This window comes from Podarcis cretensis (assembly GCF_951804945.1).
Source record: "Podarcis cretensis genome assembly, chromosome: 10".
Classification (NCBI taxonomy): Eukaryota; Metazoa; Chordata; class Lepidosauria; order Squamata; family Lacertidae; genus Podarcis; species Podarcis cretensis.
The window spans coordinates 37,852,968-37,870,859 of NC_137179.1; the positions used below are offsets into that span (position 1 = coordinate 37,852,968).

Genomic DNA, 17,892 nt, shown 5'->3' on the forward strand with positions numbered 1-17,892 from the left:
TGAGAACTTCGGTACATAACAGTAGTGGTTTTTGCATTGGACCGGAACCTGAAAGAACAGGGTTCAATCCTTTGCTCGGCCATCACTGGGTGACCTTGGACCAGTCACTATCTCTTATCCTAACATACCTCACAGGGTTGTTGTGAGGATACACTGGGGAAGAAGAGAACCATGTATGCCACCATGAGCTCCCTGGAGGAAAGAGGGGATATAAATGGGGTAGGTAAGTAGGTGTTTCTGAACACAGAGTGGCTCCAATACTGTGAGCTGAACAGGATTTCAAGTTGTAAGAAATTAACTTTCCAAAAGTAATAGGTAGGGATGTGTGTGTGCATGCAGGTACAACAAGAGTGTCAATATTTTATGTGCTTCTTGCTGTCTCAAATCTGGCAGTGGATATGGGTGACCCTGGAGCCACCATGGATTATTATGACGCCCCCCCCCCACCATTCCCACACCCCCTCGAACATCAAGATAGGTGCAGGAAGCAAGGGAGGGCCTATGACTGTCAATAAGAGACCACGTACTCTCTCTTTGCTTAGGAATACAAAATGGTCATGTGATCCAAACAAGGATTCCATTCCCCATCTTCAAATTCTCATTGATCTTGGCAAAGCACTAACATCAGAAGCATAAAAAGGGCTTTTGCTATCTCATGCTCCAGTGCTTCTAACATCCCACGCAGTTGTTTATGTGTCAGATTCAGCCGTGAAAGTATCTGAAGGTCTTATCTAAACTGAAGAGCCAGCATGACCAAGGATGGCAGGAACAACTTGCAGATTGTCCTGGGGAGATAAAGGCAATCAAGGCTGCAGGGAACGAGGAAGGACTGGGTATTAATAAATCTAAAGCCTGACACCCAAGGAGAAGAAAGAAGTGCTGTTGGTGAGAAATGGGCATGTGTCACCAAGTAACCAAGCAACCACAAGTGCAGGCAAACTCACCCACATCATTTCCTCAAATACCCTTCTTAATGTTTTCTGTTATGAAGCTTCTACTTTAGCTTGCACGAGGAAGCTAACATTTTGGGGTGAAGGGGGAAAGCCATTTCCCTGTCCTCAGCAGTGAGCAGGTTCTGAACCATGTGCCTAATTGGGTCTACTCAGCCCAAGCCGTGCCCACTCACCCCACACCTGATACCATATATGACATCAGGTGTCAGACAGGTAAAGATGGAACAGGTAGGAGCCTTAGAGTGCATTCCTGATTGTTCTTTGGCAAACTGGGGTTTTATCCAGTGCCTTTAAAATTTGGCACCAAATCCAAGCCTGGCAAAGATTGGTTCCACTCAGGAACTAATCCCTGCCCAAAGTGTGTGGGGGGGTGTATGACATTTGCTCCGATCAATTGGTCCCTGCTGAGATCAGCTATACACCGAAGTATCAGGAATGCTGGAATGCAGTGTGACTTGAATTCAGATCACACTGCAAATGGGAAATGGCTCGCCTGACCGCATGTCACCATCAGCTGATTGACAGGGGGTGCGCACCAATAAAAGTCAACCCTATCTAGTAGGATCAGTGGTCAGGGATGATGGGAGTTGTAGTCCAACAACTTGGAGACCCAAGTTTGGGAAACTGCTTTAACTATACTTTGATGCCTCCTGGGGACATTGGCTCTTCCTTTTTATCCTTACAGGAGAGCACATGCCTTTCTCAAGACGCAGACGACAGGCTTTCATTAAGGAGAAGAGCACATCAGGGGCAGCTTATTTGCTTCATGCAGAGTGATCTATGCCATTCAATTACAGAACTTTCTCATCTGCCCTTGCTGCCCGCAGTCCTAAATAACTACCTTGTAATAGCAGGCTGTTATTTATGAGTGGCAAAAGGCACTAGTAAGTTTTGAAATGCTGTGTTCCACTGACATTTGCTCACTAAAAAAATATTAAGACAGAGAATGACTCAGAGGTTTTGAAAGCACACACACACACACACACACACACACACACACACACACTCCTGATCAGTCTCCTGCCCTGAAGTCTGCTTCTTCTCTAGCACCCTCAGATACTTTTAATTATCACTTCACCATTTCAATCTTTCCACATTGTTCCAATGCTCATTCATTAGCTGCGAATGACCATGTCCCTTTATAAAACATCACAAAGCCTTAACCAAAAGCCCACTTGATGGCTCTGAATATTAGTAACGAAGAAGAAAATGACTGGCATGGATCATTCATCATTATTTCAGTGACTAAAGCCATTCTGCAGTAGACAGCTATTTAATGAATTGAATTTGATGGATGGATGAAAAAATATGTTAAGTGGGGAGCGACGAAGGTTCTGATCCTATGCACAATTACTGGGTGCTAAACACTATTAGATACAGTGGGGTGTAATTATGAGCAAAATTGCATAGGATTGGAGACAGAATTTGGAGACTAGATTCTTGAATTTTCTGCTTAATCAACCATTCTTTGTTCTGTGATTGTACATCAGTTGGTCACTGTGTGGTTAAGCAAAGCAAAAGAGATTAACATAGCACACAGCACATTCATATGCAACAAAGAACATGTGTGATTTCTAATTATAGCCTGAACTGGTCATCAATTTAAATGGATGAGACAGTTTCATGTTATGAAATACCCTGCACAATTACAATTTTGACAGTGGCTCATTATTTCTTCAGCTTTGTATGGTTTAGAGTTGAATCAGTTATTTTCATCTCTATATTCCTTTGCTTATACCATTTCCCCTGCAAAAAACAGTTGATTGATTGCACTCTGAATATTGTCTTACCTGTTTCTGGTAAGTAGAAATTGTTCCTGTAAGAAACAATGCTAGATCAACACTCCCCTTTTGGGAGTGTTGATCTAGCATAAAAAAAGAGTGGTGTGTCCGTTCTCCAAATTACAACCCTGATCACCTTCCAAGGGCTTGGAATTGGATTACTTTTCCATACGGTCCAGTCCTAGGATTCTGTGCTGCTTCATGGAGAGGGAAAGTCTATAAACACTGAGGCATTAACCCAGTAGTTTTGGTATCCTTGGTTCTCTTGTGACTTTCATAGTATAAAATGTGTACAATTAACAATTCTGGACAGTAGAATGTTGCAGCGTATGAGTACAGACAAGGGCTTGTTAGCCAGTTCTTGTTCTTTTGTGGGATTAGCAAATTGAGAGATTTCGCTTTGAAAGCATATTGAATGTTTTCAGGCCTAGTAGTTAATTGATTTCAAAAGCCATTTCCTGCACTATATTTTCCTCGGGACCATATGATGGCCAGATTTCAGAAAAGTACAGAAAAGCAGATGAGAACCAGAACTTAGTTTTGAAAGGAAGAAGGATCTGCTTGGTCCTTGTATATTTCATGGCGAAACCTTCCTGGTATTTCCTTATGGATAATGGCTTCTGCATCATGCAGGGACACAAACGTGGCTTCTTTGGCTCAGGCCTCAGCAACTATTGCTACCTCCATGGATTGCAAGTGTAAAGTCTAGTGAGAACACCAGTCATGAGCTAAGTAGTAGAATCCCAAGAAACTTAAGTGAATGAGTGGGAAATAGCTGTGGAATCTGACCCGGCCCTATTATTCAGCAGGGATGAAGCGTCCACCTCAGATGTTGGGGTACAAAGCTTTGTGGGCCACATGGCCTGTTCTGCACCGCTAATCTGCTTCCCTCAGGTGTGGTGGAGGATACAGGCCTGTGGCACCAGAACATTATTATTATTACTACTACTGCTGCTGCTGCTAAATTTTCCAAGGGGCTCAAAGTGATGTATATGGTTCTTCTGCGCTCCCCATTTTATCCTCACTACCTACCCTGTGAGGTAGGTTCAGCCGAGAGACAGCAACTAGCCCAAGATCACCCAATGAGCTTTTTGGTTCACTGGGGATTTGAACCCTGGACTCCTAGTTCAAGGTTTCCCAAACTTGGGTCTCCAGCTGTTGTTGGGACTACAACTCCCATCATCCCTAGCTAACAGGACCAGTGGTCATGGATGATGGAAATTGTAGTCCAAAAACAGCCGAAGACACAAGTTTGGGATACCCTGTCCTAGTCTAACACTCTGACCATGCTGGGTATGATACAGCTGGCAGGCTAGTGGGCTTCTGTATGGAATGAGAGCCATCTTATCCTTTGCTCAGGCAGAAAAATGCAATAGCCTGACCCTGAAAGGCATAACAGGAGTTTCACAAGGATCCCAAAGTGCTACAGCTGACTGGGAATCACATCCCAAGCCCAAAATGTGAATTGACACACAGAAGCTTCAGAGCAATGGAGGAGAGGCTGACAGGAAGGAGGTCTTCAATTATTGTTTTGAATTTGGGTGGTGGGAGCTATTTTATTTTTATTTTGAAATCAAATAAATTCAAGGCAAACATTTGCCATCTTCTGGGAAGTTTTTTTTTTTTTTTTTTTGCTGCCTGAAGAGGAACTGAAATATGTATTTTATCTAGGATCCCCACCCCCACCCCATCTTCTGCCAAACATATGCTGAAATCTTATTCATTATGGGGCTAGCAAGGTCTTTCATCCCTACCAACAAAATTCATAAGATAAAAAGGGAGCTATTGCTCCTTGCTCTTTAAAAAAAGATATTGGCAGAATTCTCTCTGTCTTCCTTCCCTGTCTCATCAGAATGATTCTCCTTCACCCCCACCCCCCTTAGACCTCCCATCTCGCCACACAGGGTTCATAAAGCACAATTTGGAGATAATGAAAGAAATACAGGACACAACATGTTTCTGGCTGATAGTATTGATTCCAGGTTTTCTCACAGAGATTTAATTCACCCATATGCTCCTGCTGCAATGCAACTTAACTGCTTCTATGACTGCCTGTTGAAACTGTTTCGCATATGTAACGGACCTCAAATCACAGATCAAAACTAATTACCAAAAAGTCACCCTAATTGCTCAGCAGAGGACATATCTGAGATAAATGCAGGTTCACATTGGCACCTGATTTTCATTATCCGTTTAATGGAGAGGCTAATAAAGAGGATACAATACAAATAACGAGTGACACATTTGGTGCAAATGATGGACTCGCCTTGGTACAACAATGCCGCATTGGCTTGTTTTTCCTCTTTTCAGTTTTCCATGTTCCCTCCCTTAATTCATTTGTGTGCCATTATCTTTGTCATAATGGAAACATCCTACAACTTATGAAGCTACTCTGTGGGTTGGTCCACATAGAACGCTAAACTGTTATGTGCAATGTTATGTGAGCTAGGCTACCCACTGCCCCTGGGCTCATGTCCCCCTCATACGCTGGCACACTTCCATTAAAAACAACAAAACAAAACAAAAACTGGAACTTGCCATGTTGTCTGAAACCAGAGAAACTACTATAGTTAGTGAAAACCAGCCAACTTCAAACCATCGTTTATAAACTGGCATGTTTTCATTAGCCACACTTAACCATGGTTTATGATATGCACAACACACTAAGCTTCTGAACTCCTCACAGCCACCCTGGAGAAGGGACAGGATGCATGTACATGTATGTGGAAGCTAGGCTTGTTCTCACAATACTAGGCCATGGCTTAGTGCTATGTCTGAAGGGAGCTTTTGACAGCGGGTATAATTGCCAGTTGCCACTGTCTTACAAGGATTTTTCTCGCTGTATTGGTCATAGAATTTTTGTAGTGGGCAGAAGGGGGAATGGGGAGGTTATTTTGAGAGGATTCTCTTTTTTTGGAGTTTATTTCTCCTCCAAAGCTGAGTCAGAAAACTGCAGCAGCTCTAGTCTGGCACCTAAGACTAGGAAGGTGGAAATCTGCCCAAAGACCTGCTCCGACCATAATGCTGTAAAGATGGATATGACACTACTACCAACCGGCTCCTTTAGATGGAAGATGAATGACAATTTGTTCAGAGATCAGGAGATTACCAAGAAGGCCCAAAAAGCCCTGAAGGACTATTTTGAGATAAATTTGAACACTACAGTGGAAAAAAGAACTATCTGGGACGCAAGTAAGGCTGTGATGAGGGGGTTTTTGATACAACAGAATGCTGTAAAGAAAAGGACACAAAATGAGAAAAAAGATAAGATTTTGAAGAAAATTAAAGAATTCGAGAAGAAGTTAAGATTAAATCCGAAGTCACAGCCGATTCTGAGAGAAATTAAACTTTATCAAGCACAATATTCTAAATTGATAAACCAGGAAATAGAGTGGAAAGTTAAATTAATGAAACAAAGAACATTTGAATCGGCGAACAAATGTGGAAAACTGCTAGCATGGCAGTTGAAGAAGAGACAAAAACTAAATACTGTTACAAATTTAGAGATTGAAGGAAGAAATATTCAGAACCCTGTGGATATCAGAAAATGCTTCCAGAGATATTTTAAAAAATTATATTCTCAAGGGCCGCAAGATGAAGCTGAGATAAAACAATTTTTGAAAAAGAATGGACTATCAAAATTATCACAAGAAAATAGAGTAATCCTGAACTCTAAAATAACACGACAAGAGATTGAACAAGCCATTCAGAACACGCAATTGGGCAAATCCCCAGGGCCAGATGGGCTCACCTCCAAGTACTATAAGACATTGAAAGACTATTTAATACAACCACTGCTGGAGGTTTGCAATGAAATTCTGGAGGGGAAGAAGGCGCCGGAATCGTGGAAAGAAGCGTTTATCACATTGATACCAAAAGTGGAAACTGAAAAGACCCAACTTAAGAACTACCGCCCCATCTCTCTTCTAAATGTGGATTACAAAATATTTGCAGACATTTTGGCAAGTAGATTTAAAAAAGTTTTGAACCAGGTAATTCACAAGGACCAGGCAGGCTTTCTCCCAGGTAGACATTTGTTTGCTAATACAAGGAACATTATTGATATTTTGGAACTCTTGCAAACAAATATCAATACAAAAGCAGTGTTAATTTTCATCGATGCGGAGAAGGCCTTTGATAATATTTCTTGGAAATTTATGAAGGAAAATTTGGAAGGGATGGGAGTGGGACGGGGTTTTGGAAATGGGATAGATGCAATTTATTCTGAACAAAAGGCTAAACTGATAGTAAACAATGTGATTACAGAAGAGTTCAAAATTGAAAAAGGAACACGACAGGGCTGTCCTATTTCCCCATTGTTATTTATTTCGGTCCTGGAGGTGTTCTTGAACATGATCAGAGGGGACCGGTTGGTTAAAGGGATTGAGGTCGGAGAGAAACAATATAAACTTAAAGCGTTTGCAGATGACCTAGTTTTGACCCTACAGGAGCCAGAATCTAGTACGAAAAAAGTATTACAACTAATTCAAGAATTTGGTCGGGTAGCGGGATTTAAATTAAACAAGCAGAAAACTAAGGTGCTGGGAAAAAATTTGACAGTTACAGAGTCAGAACAGTTTCAGAAAGAGACAGAGTTAAATGTGGTTTAAAAAGTAAAATACCTAGGGGTGAACATAACAGCAAAAAATCTGAGTCTATTTAAAGATAATTATGAGAAATGTTGGGTTGAAATTAAGAGAGACTTAGAAACTTGGACAAGATTGAAACTTTCCTTGTTAGGCCGAATTGCTGCTGTAAAGATGAATGTATTGCCCAAAATGCTGTTTTTATTTCAAACATTACAGATTGTGGACAAAACAGAGTGTTTCCGGAAGTGGCAGAGAGATATTTCCAAATTTGTCTGGCAGGGCAAAAAGCCCAGAATTAAGTTTAAGATATTAACTGATGCGAAAGAAAGAGGGGGCTTTGCCCTGCCAGACTTAAGGTTGTATTATGAATCAGCAGCTTTCTGCTGGTTGAAAGATTGGCTGCTTCTTGAGAATACTGATGTATTAGATTTGGAAGGTTTTGACAATGCGTTTGGTTGACATGCATATTTATGGTATGACAAGGTTAAGATTAATAGGAATTTCAAGAACCATATTGTCAGAAAAGCATTGTTTAATGTCTGGACAAAATATAAAGACTTATTGGAAAATAAAACTCCAAGGTGGCTTTCACCATTGGAAGCTAAGGCCCGAAAAAGACTCAATATGGAGGCCAAATGGCCGAAGTATTGGGAAATATTAGAAAAAGATGGAGACAACTGGAAATTGCAGAGTCAGGAGAAAATGAAAGACAAAGTGCGAGATTGGTTACATTATGCTCAGATTAAAGAAGTTTTTAAACTTGATAAAAAATTAGGATTCCAGGTGGAAAAATCGAAGTTAGAAACGGAACTGTTAGAGCCTAAGACTAAGGTACTTTCAAGAATGTATAACTTGCTGTTAAAATGGAACACACAAGATGAAACGGTTAAATCGGCTATGATAAAGTGGGCACAGGACATTGGGTATAATATTATGTTTGAGGACTGGGAAAAATTGTGGGTTACTGGGCTGAATTTCACTGCATGTAACGCTTTGAAAGAAAATGTAATGAAAATGATATATAGATGGTACATGACCCTAGTCAAACTTGCAAAAATATACCACTTGTCTGATAATAAGTGTTGGAAATGTAAGGAAAATGAAGGAACGTTCTTTCACCTTTGGTGGACTTGCCCTAAAGTGAAGGCTTTCTGGGAAATGATATATAATGAGCTGAAAAAGGTATTTAAGTATACCTTTCTTAAGAAACCAGAGGCCTTCCTTTTGGGTATTGTCGGCCAAGGGGTATTAAAGAAGGATCGAACATTTTTTATGTACGCAACAACAGCAGCAAGGATACTCGTTGCCAGGCATTGGAAAACTCAAGATCTACCCACACTGGAGGAATGGCAGATGCAACTGATGGACTATATGGAATTGGCCGAGATGACGGGCAGAATCCGAGACCTGGGAGAGGAGACGGCGGAAGAAGATTGGAGAAAATTTAAGATATATTTGCAAAAGTATTGTAAATTGTATGAATGCTAAGCAGGATGTTTGATCATAAACAATTGGGCACCATGGAAACAGATGAAGTGAACTATGAAGATAAGTTAAATTTATGAAAAAACCAAATTTTTAGATAACTATTGGGTTAATTTTAATGCGCCAAAGAGGAAATAAATATATCTAAAATTTAAGACATAATATTGTAAAAATTGACTTTAAGGCGGGGATAAGGTGATAAATTGCTGGTTTAATTTTTATAAACTTGGAACGCAGGAGCGGGAGATGTGAGGAAGTCCAAAGAGGATTAGAAAACATGCTATGACACATGATATTTTTGTATGTTTTATTTGGTTTGTTGTATTTAAAAAATCCTTAATAAAAAATTAATTAAAAAGAAAAGAAAACTGCAGCAGCTCTAGACAAGTTGTATTCAGTAATTTTTATCATACTGATAGCATCACCTTTCTCAAAATACACACTGCTGGAATAAAAACAATTTATTCCTTGTGAGCACCAGCTGCGGTAAAAAGAGCATGGCCAGAGATTTAGGATTCATTTGTTAGTGCATTTCTCTGATGGTACAATCTTATTATCTGCCTCACTGTTCTAAGTATTAAGAAGTCTCTGAATGATTTATATGCATTTGTAAATGCCTTTTTCTTCTTCTTTTGCTGTGGCCACTCTTTCTGGGCTTCTAGCCCTGAAGACTAAAGCACCTTCCTGTGGGGCAGAAGGGATGGGGGGCTTCCTCAACACAGGAGAGTCCCACTGAACTGCCTCCTCATCAGCAACTGATGAATGGATTCTCATTTCCACCAGAGAGCTTGACAACCACTGTGATCTCTGGCAGAAAATGAAGTCCTCAAAGCTGTGCATTAATTGCAGCCAAAGTGTGGTCCTTTGAGGTCTCCCTTGTGCTGTGGAGATCCCTGCGTTGCATGGGGGTTAGACTAGAGGATCCTTGGCATTCTTTCCAACTCTATGATGCTGTGGTTCTAACACACGCTGTGCCCTATCCCCCGCACTATGTTTTTGGTGTTGGGAAGGGAAAATATTAAGGAGTGGCAAGGAGCACAGAGGTGAGCCTTCAGAGAGGGTGGCTGTTTTCACTTTAAAGTGGACCCTCTAAGCAAACTTTTTCAGCAGGGGGCTGGTCCACTGTCCCTCAGACCTTGTGGGGGGCCGGACTATTTTTTTTTGGGGGGGGGCGAATGAATGAATTCCTATGCCCCACAAATAACCCAGAAATGCATTTTAAATAAAAGCACACATTCTACTCATGTAAAAACACCAGGCAGGCCCCACAAATAACCCAGAGATGCATTTTAAATAAACGGACACATTCTAGAAGGTGATTGGGCCGGATCTGGCCCCCAGGCCTTAGTTTGCCTACCCATGCTCTAATACAAGCAGTGCTTTACTTTGAATAATCACCCCATTCTAAATAATCTTCAAAGGCACCTCCTTGGGAGTAGGGGGCATGAATGATTCATAGATCCCTTGGGATTCTTACTCCTCCTTACCTGGCTATGATGTTGAGATGCTGGCAAATCAGTTCATATATTTACTTTCATATATTTAGAGATTTCCAAACAATGCTTTGCTGTTATTATTTCTAGTTAAATTTATCCCACTGGCATTGATGTTGCAAGTAAAGTCTGGAAATTATCTCTCCTGCTCTTTCTCTCTTCTTGCTTTCCGAAGTGTTTATTCACCAGAGTCCTTTAATTTTGAGCCCTGTAGACAAGAGCTGCTCCTTTGGCTTCATAACTCAGGTAGCTACAAGGCTGCAGAAATAAAAATGAGAAACAGTTATGTAATTGAGAGACAATGAAAATCTCTATCAGCCCTGACAAACAATTGTTTTCCTCACTGCCTCCAAAATGTAATTATATGGGCCTCTCTTGCTTTCATGTATCTAATTACTGAATTACTATAGATCATATTGTCTCTGCCGTATCCAAACTGCAGCTTCTATTGCCTTCCAAAGGGTTTATTGTTCCGTATCAATTTAGGATTCTCTTTTCCCACACTTCTCTTTCATGCTTCCCTTACAAAATATCAATAACATGCCCTGAAGAGGTTTAGACCTTGTTTCAATTTTCCATGACTGTCATGGTGTCCTTTCATCTCTGGCTATTAGCTATTATTTTCATAGATCTTGTGTACATATTACCCCCACATTTGCTTACAAATGCTGAATGGCATCCTTAGGCAGTGGCACTTAATAAATGTATAGGTTAATGATAGCTTTAGTTGGGAGGACTACATGCAAACAAACGTCTCTCTGCGCAAATTATATCCATGCCATCTTTCTTTTTAATTTTTAGGTTTTTTTTAATTCCTCATTGTACAGCTTTTACTAGCGCTTTGGATGATGAAAGCTCATTGAACATTATTCTCAACTCACTTTCCAAATTAAAATGCCTGAGCCAAAACCTTATGATGCTGCACATCTTTTCCACTCCTGCCATTTGTTGCAAATTAGTGTTTTGAAAATGAAAATAATGGTACTGGGAGGAGAAAATGCTTGTTTCACACTTAGGTGTCATGTGACGTGCCCTAGATAATTTAAAGACGCGCTGAAGCATGTGAGCCGAGTGCGAAAACAGAGTCATGACAGGCCTTGTAAAAGATGCGTGATTCTCAGTGATGTCTGCATAAATGCAGTCCCGTTTCATCTAACATATTCATAAGCATGTTAATTATGTGAGTTTTCATGAGGAAAATACATTGTGTTCTTCATATAAAGGAAATATTCTAAATTCTCCATAGCTTAGCTGATTTCAGTTTATGAAACAGCAATGTCTTCAGCCTGGGAGAAAAGGCATTCTTTCCCTGTGTTGTGTTATTTGGTAAAACCTGGACATTACTGGCAAACTGCAAGAATTTCTAACTGTAAAAGGAGATGCTACGTCTAGTGGCCCCTTAGAAGGTGTCTTCTGTATGACCTACCCTCCAACATTTTTCTGATGAAAAATAGGGTCGTCTTGAGGAAAACTTCTTAAGGAGCTTCTTTCCCAGAAAAATTGGCCTGGTGCCTTCATTATACACCTTTAGGCACCAGGCGAAAAAGTTCCCTTTTAACCAGGCCTTTGGTTGACCGGATTGACATCCGACATCCTATACCCTTTTAAAATGTGGCTCTTTTGGGGGGGGGAGGGTGCTATTGGGTTATTGTTCTTATTTTGACTTTATATATTGTAATCTTTTCTGTGAACTGCCCTGAGACCTCTGGGTATAGAGCGGTATATAAATTCAATAAATAAAATAAATAAAAATGGGATATCCCAGGATCAAATCAGAAACCAAGATGGCTTCTGTAAATCTGTGACTGTCCCTAGAGGATAAGAACTAGGGACACTTGGGAGGGGGTATCTGATAGGGTGGATCAGAGGTTCTTCTCTGACATCAGAGAAGGACATCCAATGTTGGATCCCCTGTTCCTGCCATTGCAGCAACTTACATATCCCTGGCCAAACTGACTCCAGAGTTTTGGCATCACTAGGGCTCCAAAGGGGGTGTGCCTGGGGTGGCTCAAAGTGTTCCAGCTTTGATGCCTCTACCAACATCTTTGTTCTAGATTAATAAGATGCCTTGCAGCCACTGACAAATGAGAAAGCATTCTGGGGAAAAGAATGTATCATCATGTTGAGACTTTAGCTGAGGTCTCAAGCCACCTGGAAAGGAAGAAATTACCAAATCCATCATTAGAATCAGCTTTGTGGTGACAGCAAAGGCTGGGGAAGAGAAGGGATCCAATGATATCACGTGCCATTCTAGAGAAAGTCAAGGAAGTTAATGGATCTGTTAGTTTGATTATTGCTGCAACTGTGGCCCTATCACACCACTTTACACAATCATGCCTTCCCCAAAAGAATTTGGGGAGCTGTCATTTGTTATAGGTGCTGAGCTACAATTCTCAGGGCATGCAAACACAGTAGTTTAAACCTCAAATGAGTGTGTCTATAATAGGCTTCCAAACATTCTTGAAATTACTACAACAACCAAAAGCCACAATCTGCAAGAGAACTTCAGTGAGTTCAAATGTAATAGATTTTCAGCATTTTCATGCTGGGTGAGGAAGGCAGACCAGCCAACTTAATTTATTGAAGTATAATTGTCATGTTCAAATGCAAGAATAACACCATATGGAACATTATGCTAATGTGTTATCACACTAATTACTTCTTATATTACTCACCCTTGGAGCTAACAAAAACCTGCATGTCTGCCTAGAAAAAGTACTTGAAAAGTTTTCATGCTGTTGTTCTGCTTGGACATCTATATCTATCCATCCTTTCTCTCTTCTAAAAAAAATAATTGGACCAAAATGTACACAGAAAAAAAGAGCCTTTAAAATCATATAGGTGTTTATTTGCTAATGCTAGAGGCCTGCAAACCCAGATGGGTGAATTGTTGTCAGAGTGCCTCAGACTAAATGTTCCATTGAACATTTGAACACCTATGGTATACATTTATCTATGGATATTAGAATTGGGTACTTTCTAGTTGAATGTTGTTGTTGTTTAGTCGTTTAGTCGTGTCCGACTCTTCGTGACCCCATGGACCAGAGCACGCCAGGCACTCCTGTCTTCCACTGCCTCCCGCAGTTTGGTCAAACTCATGCTGGTAGCTTTGAGAACACTATCCAACCATCTCGTCCTCTGTCGTCCCCTTCTCCTTGTGCCCTCCATCTTTCCCAACATCAGGGTCTTTTCCAGGGAGTCTTCTCTTCTCATGAGATGGCCAAAGTATTGGAGCCTCAGCTTCACGATCTGTCCTTCCAGTGAGCACTCAGGGCTGATTTCCTTAAGAATGGATAGGTTTGGTCTTCTTGCCGTCCATGGGACTCTCAAGAGTCTCCTCCAGAACCATAATTCAAAAGCATCAATTCTTCGGCGATCAGCCTTCTTTATTGTCCAGGTCTCACTTCCATACATCACTACTGGGAAAACCATAGTTGAATTCTAGTTGAATAGTTGAATAGTTGAATAGTTCAGTGCAAATTTGTGTGTTTAGTGATAGAGAAAGGGCAGCAGCAGCTAAAAAATGGATGCAGCACATGGTTGCAGGAGCATCAGCCTAGGTCCACTGCCATGCACTGCTCCACACTGAGCTTCTTGCACCTCACCCCTTCTCTTCTTGGTAAGTGGCAGCGACCTACAATGTTGGGAAGCTAGGAGATCTAGGGCAGCCTACTCACACCACCACACTGGCCACGATTCCTCTTAGCAGACTGCGTGGAAAATAACTGGTGCTATGGCACTGGTCCTGCATCTGACACAGAATACTTCATCCTTTCTATTGTGCACATACATCACAAAGAAATCTGAGCTTGGCTGGCATTTATTTAATTTACTTTTCTTAACCCCATAGCTGCCCCATGGCAGAGAACTTCTCTGAGTGGCTCAGACAACAAATACAACAATTAAAATACAATGCTGAAAACAATAAAAACTATTAACAACTAAAAAACAACAACACAATAGATCCATAGACACAGAGGTATTAAAAAAGCCTGGGGGAGCTAAAAGGTTTTCAGCTGGTGCTGAAATGACCCAGTGGGTCTCTGGAGAGTGGGGTGTGTGTGGGGGGCTGCTGGGTAAAGCAGTGGCTCTCAGCTGAACTCCAGCTGCCTGCGTTGCTGCTGCATACTGGGTCTGAAGGAGGAAGCACAAGGTGGTGGTGAGGTGTGCACAAGCATTGCATCAGCTCCGCTGGTGTGTTTGCACTGCCCTGATGTTGCCGCAGCAGCTGCCCGCTTTTACACGCTTCCTCCAGTCTCCTGCCAGCCCCAGAGCTTTAATTCTAGTTGTTGACATTATTGGATACAGTATTTTTTGTCCATTGGAGAGAGAGTGGCAGAGAGGGTGTTTAAAATGTGTTTAGAGGGTGCTCCCCATTTATGCGATTTTTGCTTATGCTCGTGGGGGCCTGGAATGTAACCCCCACATAAGTGGGGGGGATGCCCGTACTGCACATCTATGTCAAACTGAGTTTTTATTATTATCATTCAGGCCATGCCTTTTCTCCCCTGTTTAAATGACAGTGAAGTTAAGGACAGGAGATCTCTTCTACCTGGTTACATTTCTTGATGCATATTGTTTTACCCTGACTTTCTGACACTTGATTATGTTTTTGTCATTTTTCTACATGTACATGAAATTGTATTAACAAATGAATTCGATTGACATTCCATTTTAACTGGGCTGCCCTCATAAATCATGTATTTCACCAAGTTTCACAAAGGCCTATACCACTCATCACTGTCATGCTAACTCAGCCAGGGTTAATGGGACAATATGGGTGCAGGCTCCTTTTTGTTTTGGATGGCCAATGATATGTTTGGTTTTATAAGCACACCTTGAATACTCAGTCGCTGTATTCGGGGCCAGTGAGGAATTTTTCCTGCAGACAATTTGGGCCTGCTGGAAGGTTTTCACCTGCTTCGTAGCAATCACCACAACTTCTTGGCAGATAAGGCATTGGGTTGGATCCTTAGACTATTAGGTACCCCACTAAAGGGGTCCAGGAAGTTGTGTTTCTGTCCGGAAGCCCACAGGGGAGTTAATGGGCCATAGCATCCATCTAAACAGCATCAGATAGGATCACCCTGATTTGATGCTGGTCGACCCAGCCTACTGGTTGATTCCAGATACATACCCAAGGCCTTTGCCATAGCTTACTTACATCTGTGATGAATAAATTTTGTGGACTATTTTAACCGAATACCAATTTCTTCCTTGGCCTGTCCTGTGCTGCTTCCTACACCTGGCCCTGGAATATAAGAGCAGGCAAGGCACTGGCCAGGGGGAGTCACTCTCTCTCCACCCTGCCTCTGCCATGCATCTGGAAAGACACTCCATCATGAAATACGTTCATTCAAAATGTGGGGTGATGGGAGGATATGGTGACTGCAGACACTTGCTATTTCTGCTGCATGAAACAGCTGAGACTAGTACAGTTAAATAAGGGGGGGGAGAGAGAAAGATGCTGCTGGTGCCTCTACTTTGATGGTGAAACCTCCTTCCTCTTTTCTTTTTTAAGGTTCATTGGCCCCTGAATGTCATAAAAAAATAGGTACTGCTTGACCGTAAAAACAAACAAAACAAAACCTCAGAGCAGATTACAAAAAGAATAAATACCTATATCTAGCCAAACTCAGCTTGAAAAGTCTGTGTTGGGGGCTCCTTGCTGATATGTGTTTTCAAGACGCATAGAGGGAATGCTGTCATGTCCTGTCACTCCTGGGGGACTTCTGCCACGCACACTGAAACCGTGCACTGGAGCACCATGTGTCATGCTAGCAGCTCAGGATACACAGTTTTAAAGCAAACCATTTGGGGCAGGGGAACAGAGATGGCACACAACCCCTTAGAGCACCACGTAAGTTGACCACTTAGAGCAAATGTTTATTCTATTTTTTTTTTTTATAATAATTTTTATTAATTTCCACACATATAATAAAAAACAATGTAAAACAGTATCACATCATACTCATCGGTTCTTACCCTTCTTTCTTTGACTTCCCCATACCTCCCCATCCCTGCATCCTTGTTTAATAATTCTTTAGCAACCCTTGGATCCATTATCTTAGTTCCCTTTCATAAAAAAATTCTTAAGTTTTTTTGTTTACTGCTGCAATTCTTTACTTCTTACCCCCTGACATCCTAACATTCCTCAATTTTGCAATTATTTTTAAGATATATTTTGAAGTTCTTCCAGTCCTCTTCCACTGTCTCTTTCCCCTGGTCCCGGATTCTGCCCGTCATCTCGGCGAGTCCCATAAAGTCAATCACCTTTGTTTGCCATTCTTCCAGAGTAGGTAGTTCTTGCGTCTTCCAATACTTTGCCAGTAGAATTCTTGCTGCTGTAGTGGCATACATAAAGAAAGTCCTATCCTTCCTTGACACCACTTGGCCCACCATGCCCAAGAGGAAAGCCTCTGGTTTCTTAGGAAAAGTCCACTTAAGGATCTTCTTAATTTCATTATAGATCATTTCCCAGAAAGCTTTAACCTTTGGGCAGGTCCACCAAAGGTGGTAGAAAGTGCCTTCAGTCTCATTACATTTCCAACACTTATTATTAGGCAAATGATAAATTTTTGCAAGCTTGACTGGGGTCATGTACCATCGGTAGATCATTTTCATAATATTTTCTCTTAATGCATTACATGCAGTAAATTTAATACCGGTGGTCCATAACTGTTCCCAGTCAGTAAACATAATATCATGACCGATATCTTGTGCCCATTTAATCATAGCTGATTTCACCGTTTCATCCTGTGTATTCCATTTTAGCAGCAAGTTATACATTTTTGATAAGTTCTTAGTATTGGATTCCAACAATTCTGTTTCTAATTTTGACTTCTCTTTCTGAAATCCTATTTTCCTGTCCTGTTTAAATGTCTCATTTATCTGATGGTAATGCAACCAATCTCGAACCTTAGGCTTTAGTTTCTCATAACTCTGAAGTTTCACCCTTTCGCCATCATATTCTAAAATCTCATGATATTTTGGCCATTTAGAATCCATATTAAGCTTTTTTACTTCCCTAGCTTCCATTGGTGACACCCACCTAGGGGTTTTACTTTCCAGCAAATCTTTGTATCTAATCCAAACGTTATACAATGCTTTCCTTACAATATGGTTTTTAAAGCTTTTATACACCTTTACCTTGTCGTACCATAAGTATGCGTGCCAACCAAAACTATTGTCATACCCTTCCAGGTCCAAAATGTCAGTGTTCTCAAGAAGTAGCCAGTGTTTCAACCAGCAGAAAGCTGCTGATTCATAATAAAGTCTTAAGTCCGGCAGGGCAAACCCCCCTCTATCCTTTGCATCAGTTAAAATCTTAAATTTGATTCTGGGCTTTTTGCCCTGCCAGACAAATTTTGATATATCTTTCTGCCACTTCTTGAAACATTCCATCTTGTCCACAATCTGCAGCGTCTGGAATAAAAACAACATTCTAGGCAATACATTCATCTTAATGGTAGCGATTCGGCCTAACAAGGAAAGTTTCAACCTTGACCATATTTCCAAATCCTTTTTAACTTCTGACCAACATTTTTCATAATTGTCCTTAAATAAGTTCACATTCTTGGATGTTAAGTTT

The 17,892-nt window shown here is 41.0% G+C and overlaps 2 long non-coding RNA genes across 3 annotated transcripts in view; one reads left to right on the forward strand and one right to left on the reverse strand.

Annotated features, from left to right (window-relative positions):
• The window catches only part of LOC307225577, a 251,855-nt gene that overhangs the window by 172,204 nt on the left and 61,759 nt on the right, over positions 1–17,892 (forward strand). The gene's annotated exons all lie outside the window — the stretch shown is intronic.
• Positions 12,315–17,892, reverse strand: part of LOC307225574 — a 196,414-nt gene continuing 190,836 nt past the window's right edge. The window contains exon 6 of the long non-coding RNA XR_013843074.1: positions 12,315–12,452. This is a non-coding gene — a long non-coding RNA (uncharacterized lncRNA). The remainder of the gene's footprint in view (positions 12,453–17,892) is intronic.